Below are 7,442 nucleotides of genomic sequence, written 5' to 3'. Positions count from 1 at the left end.
TATTTATTAATTCAATATTAACGATTTTCCTTTTTAAGTCTTAATATAGACTTTTTACAGCTTTCATCACTCATAATATGTTCCATCGTTTTATACTCGATGCTCAAATATTAAGTGTACCGACAGAGAAGTTTAATAATAACAAAAAAGTGTCTTACTAAATACTAACATAAAATGGCAGTTCACACATTGACATTTAGTGTAATTCTGGATTGAAACACATCAATATACTTTTTAAACTTAAAAACAAAACAAATAACATTGACTGCTTGCAGTAAAGATGCGACAATTAAATACATTCATTTTATCATTTATAAAAATGCACTATATTTTCTTTTTAAAAGCAGAAATTAATAAAATAAAATATAACACAAGATTATTATGAAAAATATATTTAAATATATTTATGTTATTATTTGTTAAAATACAACCATGAGTACATTTTATAAATAGAAAAAATATAATATTTCAAACAATGTAAAAATTTTCAAATTCCTGCATTTTATTTTAATAATGTTAAAGCAAACAAAATCTATATTCCCGTTAGTTATGTTGAATAATAACTTAATCTCAAATCTCATGTGTTCAAGAAAATTTTTCACATAATATAAATGTTCTTAATTTGTGGCACCTTTGATTTATGTAACAACAAGGTCAGTCGTTTTTATGAGCACACATCAAGCAATCTAAATGCCCCATCCTCGGCACACATACTTTTATAAAAGCATACGTGCCAAGACTGTGGCTATTGACATTTAGACTGCCTGACGTATGCTCATAAAATTGCATGTCCTTGTGTTAAATATTACATTGAGTTGAGTAATAAATCCTGGTTTGACAATAGTAGGTTTAAGTTATAACAATACATTTGAAAAAGTTGATACATGTAGAAGAATTAACACAGCATCACTGTGTCATGAACATTCTTTGAAATATCTTCATGAAAATAGATGTGTTAAGATTAAACCATACTAGTCGTAGGTGAGAAAATGATGCGAGTGCACGAATAAGATGTAATCTTGATTTATAAGCTAGTGTTGATGGACTTTTTGAACAGCACATTGACAGCCATTTTGAGTCGGACCATATGGTTATCGCGGCCTGTTACGTTGGCCGGCGTACACATCAACTCTGTTTACAAATAATGAATACATTATTTGGGATAGAGTACTAGATAAGTATATTGAATATTGATATTATATTAAGTAGTCATAGAATAAAACCAAACAATAATATTATTAGGACAAAGCAGTAAAAGATAATGTTTGTATTGTCGAGATTGGCAAATACATGTATTACGACAGTTGACAGGACTTACTTACGATTGATTATCAACAGCGTTTCGACTTCACTAATGAACAGAATGTATTGGCATTCAGACCAAAGTAGTCGAAATACAATGAGTTGGTCGGCTGGACAGGACGTTGTGCTCGGATAGTCGGACACTCGATTGAGCGAGTCGTCGCAAGACTGCGAGAGCATGGATAATATATTACATTATAAAAATGGTATAGTGAACAATGTGGTGGCGATTCAAGTCACGGACTAAGATATTATAATATCTAGAATATTATAACACCTTAGTCCGCGAATGAAGTACTGAGGTACAGGATGTTTCCACAACTTTACTGTGGATAAACATTCAACACTAAACAGCACGATTTGAGATTGAGATAGATAAGATTTCTAAGCTATCTTAAATCGTGATAAACTGTAAATATTGTTATCTATCACAATACTCTACGTAATATTATACAACGCTCGACGTCCGTGCGATGTTATGTGATAAGCATTATTACTATTACTATAATATCACAGATGAAATAATTTTATTTAATCTGTGATAGGTAATAGTAAGTAAATAACTGATGAAATTAATAATAACTATGTAGGTATCTACTACAGATGTGTTATGTTTTCTATTTTTCTATTTGAAATTTAATTTAAAAATATAATTAGAATAGTTATAAACTAGCTGCATGAATTGACAATAGTACAATATAATATTATGAAAATTATTCTTTGAAAAACGAATAATACCTAACACTTGATGTATTTATCACCCACAACAAATGCTAACTCTTGGTGTGCGCTGTGCATTTCAAGAACTAAGATTCATGTTGCACTACGATTACGAATGTCGAATGGTCTACGATTTACTACACACCTCACATAGTGTACTCTAGGAATTGGACGTTTTATTCGTGTGTAGGTACTAACAATAACAATAATTATATTACATTGTTATGCCAAAAACATTTTCTTATATGTTTGTATTATTTGTTTGAAAATCTCATTAGTGATCATACACCCAAAAACAACAGCACTTAATGTCAGACAAAGAGATTATGGGAGAAGCCTACTGTAAAAGTGTTAAGTTGTTCCAGACATTTAAAACTAAAAATACTTGTTTGTTGATGAGTTCTTATCTTGGTGGAGAGTTGTCGAATATACTGAGGTAAATAACAAGTATTATTGCTGGATCAAAATTTTTATTAGCTGGATAGATTGTTAGATTGTATAATAGTCTCACAAATTTAATCACTTATTCTTGAGAACTTAAACATGTTTTACAAACTACAATTAGAATAACACCAACGAGTTCAAAAACGACTGTATTAAAAATGGAGATTAAAATGGGATAAATCAACGATTATTATTTATTGGGAAACAGTTTATTTTAATTTATTATAATGATTGGATGTAACAGGGATTATAATATAATTGTCGAATATTAGAACTTTAAATATTTTAAGTAATAATATAATTTGTTTAATAATTTAGTTGCATAATACTATATTACTATACATACTTTTCTGTTTTATAATGTATTACATAACTAATTACAGATATAAAGGATATTTTAATGTCTACCATATGTTCCTACACTAGATATGCCATTGAAGCATTCAGTTACTTACATTCTCGCAATATAATTTACAGAAATCTGAAACCTGAAAATTGAACATCAGTACATCACTAGTTGTGTGAAATTTGACGATGTTGGCTTTGCCAAAAAAACTGCGTGTAATTATAAAATACCTAAGCTTCATAATATTTGTATAGTCAATACTAAAAATGTATTTTAATATATTTTCAGAAACCTGGATATTCTATAGAAAACCAGAATACATTTCCCTAAGCTAGCCTCAACAGAGGGTTTGATTCCAAATGATTCTTTTGGAATACTTATTTAAAATTTTGTCTGTAGGTTTTGGAAACAATAAATCAACTGCCCCAGTAAACAGATTACAAATCTAAACTTCTCCCAGCAGCTGTGATTATCGTAAGCAACCGTAGGAATTACCTATTCCGTTGATTTTCTTATGGAACTGTGTTATAATTATTTCTAGGGACAAAATGTATCAAGGAAGAAATTACAAAAACATTGGATAAACAGAGTAGTTACTACCTACTATGTTGTGTTGCACCAACTAGTCATATGAACTATGATATAATATGAAGACTACCTACATGCTTCAACTAGCACATTCAAACTTTCAAGCAAATAATGTAAGTTCTGATGTGTTGCATTAACTATAATGTATTTGGAATGATACATCTGAACTGACATAACAGATTTACAAAAATCATACAATTTCTTTATCTCACAAAGTTACAGTTAATTTGGGTTAGCTGTACATAAAAAGTAAATATTGTAGTGGTCTGGACACTACAGGTGTTGTTGACAGGAATATGATGAGGTGTAATTGATTGAATTTTGCAACACTGTTGTATGATGTAGTATAGTTTATTATTATTTAATAAAAACAAATGTAATTTTAACTGTAAATTGAATAATCTGTGCTAGAATATTCGCCACAGAGAACTATTCAGAGTGTTCAGAAAATATTGATTTGAACCGAATATTTTCTAAGTCCAAATAATTAACTGTTTGAAAATTATTCTAAGTCCAAAATAATACAGTCAAAAGACTCTCTTGGTGAAAGTGAGAAGGTGCTCTGGCTCGTCTGGTCAAATCACATCTGAATATGGGCTGTTCAGGGGTCTCCTATATAAGCCTACCCTCTACTTCTCCTAGTCCTCTTGATACGAGTATCATTTCCACGGATTCTGTGTTCGCCAGCTATCGTTCCGGTAAATACTAACGGCCCACGCTCCGATAGGACTTTCCTGAGTGCGCATTCTAAGCGTCGCAATGTGTATAGCCGAATATCTATTATGTGGTATTCGAGATTACTATGCACCAACAAATTATTAATTATATTCGTGGTTTTGTATTATTAAGTATTATTATAGTATTTCCAAGAAATAACAGACCCGGTTAAAATATACTAACCCTTTTGTTTACTTAGCATCATGCTTATTATCCCTCATATATTGTGTATAACCTGTAGCTGGTCTATACGCCGTTGTTACCCCGTAATTACTCGTAGTGCAATATGTAACTATTAAATAACTATTTTGGTTGATATGCTTTATAGAACAGTGTCATTTTTTCTAGGATTTAAATGTATCAAGGAAGAAGGAAAATGATTGAATAAACAAAGTTACTATTTCCTAAAGGTTACAACTGTCACATTTAAACCTTCATATATATCATGCAAGTTCTGATGTGTTGCAATAACTATAATGTATTTGGAATGATAAATCTGAACTAACATAACAGATTAACAAAGTTGCAGTCCGTTTTTGTAAGCCATTCATAGACAGTAAATATGTACCTATTAAATAAATCTTTTGTTGATATATTGTATAGAACAGTGTAATTATTTTTAGGTACTAAATGTATCAAGGAAGAAAGGAAAGCATTGAATGAACTAAGTTACTTTCACCTTCAGGCTACAATTACCACATTTAAACTTTCATACAAGCCATGTAAGTTTCTGATTTCTGTTGCAATAACTATAGTGTATTGGTATTTAATGATAAATCTGAAATAACATAAAAAACATGCTATTTCTGTATTCAACGTAGTTACAGTTAGGTGTGACTTGATTTCTGGAAATTCATTAATTATTGACAACCATTTAATTGTATGATATAAGATAATATGTATAATACCCAACTAGTTAGAATAAGTTTGTAAGTTTATACTTGTGCTCTAAGGTGGTGTAGTAGATTCCATATAATAATGAATTATTGCATTGTGACTAGTGTGTCAGTTTATTGTTTTAAAAGTTATTTCATCAAAGCTATCATTTAGTCTACACGTGTTGTTATGCACTTTTGCATATTTTGTATGATTTTTTATCTAAACATTTTAGTAATAATCATTAATCAGCATAACATATTCAATCTTAAATGCGATCTAATTACTTAGACCTTTTGAACAAACCTAGTATTTTTAAAGCTGATTAAACATATTTGTGTACTTCGTTTTGTTTATACTAGATCGTGGAAACATCAAATTTAAACTGGAAATAAACAAAAATAATGATCCTGATCCCAACCCAAAGAATTATTGATTCTGGACTTTGATAATGGAACGAGGATGATCTAGTCAGATCAGGGGAATAATTTCACTCAGCGATGACCATAGAGTGGCTGGACCATGGGTTATAAATCTAAATTATATTCTACCGATCTCAGGAATCACTTTGTCATATATTTTAGATTTGAATTTTTTTTATTTTTAATCTTTAGTTCTATTTTATCAACATCAGTAATACTATACTAAATATATACTGTTAATGTTTTATGTTAAAACAACTTATATTTGTATAATCTATTATAAATATTATTTATTTTTCATTGTTCTAATCACATAGTTGAATCATTTGTTTTATGTGTTCTGGTTTTTCACTGATTTCATATCACTGTTTACTCCTAAATTATAATGCTGCTGAAATCATATAAATCTATGGTAAATTTATATTTTTAGTACAATATAATATTTAATATGCATGTTAATTTAGAACTTTTACACTTGAACATGACATATTGACATATTGTATTGAACAAATTTAAAAATGAATTTTATTTGTATTTTTTTTCACAATGTAGTTTGACTTACTTTTAATGTTATCACATTTTTTATATTTAATTTAAAAAAAAAAAATGTCTAAAAATATTTGGTGAATATTTTTGTTAAAATATTTAACTGGCTAATAGTCAAAAGTATGTCCGTTTAATTTGTGATAAATTTTATGGGGAAAAAGATGTATACATTATAAATTAGTGATAAATCTATGGCTCAAAGAATGTATCAAGAAGTCTTGAAAAGTCGGTACAATTGACAGACATTAATTGTTAATATACATGCAACATGTAGCATTTATTCAACAAACAATATTTTTTTACTATTTAAGGCATTAAAGTTTTTATGTATGTTTTGTACTTAGCTTCAGTATTATCTACTATCAAAGCGAATGCATAACTATTTTTGAAGTGAAAACTTTTTAGGCTCGTTTAGCACTTTTTGTGGGTACTGAATTAAACTGAGCCGTCACGCTCGGTTATGTAACACTCATTTCGGGCGAAGTCGGCTCGAGTCGATTAAGCATGAGAGGAACAGTTAGCAGAACAAGAGAGAAATGTAGTCGAAGCTTCACTGCTGTACTCGCCCAGCAGAATTGGTTAGGGTTAGGTTGTGTTGGTTAGGATGTTAGGATGTGTGTGTGTGTGTATTTATACACAATCATAATTAAGTGCATTGTAATAGTTATTAATTTATCAATATAGAACCCAAAAAAACTTGTATTTCGTATTATTAATTTCGCCTTGTTGAAGTTTTCACTTCTGTCTTGAAAATGACAATTTTTTTTATTGGTAACAGTCCATCTTTCCAAAAGCAGTAATTTTTGTTTATAGTAATTAGCTTTCAATTTTGTCCTTTTTGAACCAATTGAAACTTCGGAATGCAATGGTTCCACTGTATGGGAAAGATTTTTTTTCATTTTCCCAAAATTCATTCTTGAATTGCTCCTAATAAAAGTTATATTTAAGATCATATACAATATGTAGTAGGTGAAATGTAAATTACATTAAAAAAAATTAATTGAATGCCACATTGTCGCCACAAATGTTGTTAGGCTTAATATTGTAGTGAGTTTACCTATAGCTACTGTTATAATTATTGTTATAATATAACTAACATGACTAGAAAAGTTAAAATATTGTAAACAAGTCACCATACAATCATTACTGGTGTCCAATAATATTCTTGACTTTAAGATAGTTTATACATTCATTCACTTTAATATAAATACACAATTTGTTCGGCAGAAAGCAAATTTGCCATGCTTCATGCTTGTAAACACTATCTTATTATACTGTAACGTGGTCGGGGAAGACCAGTTAAATATAAGATATTCAGGGAGGAGTTGTGTATCCTTTGAATATATTTATCCGTAGCTCGGGAGCAGGAATGTTGGGATCTTATAGTTACAAATGAATACAGATTGATTTAAATTGTTATTAAAATATAATTTAATTACATATAATTTACTTACAACTAATTTATTGGCAGCCCGGAGTTC

The 7,442-nt window shown here is 29.4% G+C and overlaps 1 long non-coding RNA gene across 4 annotated transcripts; it reads left to right on the top strand.

Annotated features, from left to right (window-relative positions):
- The first annotated feature begins 1,871 nt into the window (after positions 1–1,871).
- Positions 1,872–7,236, top strand: LOC111039316. 4 transcript variants are annotated; one of them, XR_002605083.1, is made up of 8 exons: positions 1,872–2,212; positions 2,301–2,458; positions 2,850–3,027; positions 3,101–3,286; positions 3,354–3,513; positions 4,466–4,673; positions 4,741–4,839; positions 5,356–7,236. It is a non-coding gene; the product is annotated as an uncharacterized LOC111039316 (long non-coding RNA). The 4 variants fall into 4 exon arrangements; XR_002605084.1 differs by having other exon boundaries at positions 4,466–4,681; XR_002605082.1 differs by having other exon boundaries at positions 1,873–2,208; positions 4,466–4,655.
- Positions 7,237–7,442: the final 206 nt, after the last annotated feature.

Source organism: Myzus persicae, unplaced genomic scaffold (genome assembly GCF_001856785.1).
Source record: "Myzus persicae strain clone G006 unplaced genomic scaffold, MPER_G0061.0, whole genome shotgun sequence".
Lineage (NCBI taxonomy): Eukaryota > Metazoa > Arthropoda > Insecta > Hemiptera > Aphididae > Myzus > Myzus persicae.
This window is presented reverse-complemented; position numbering and strand designations above follow the sequence as displayed.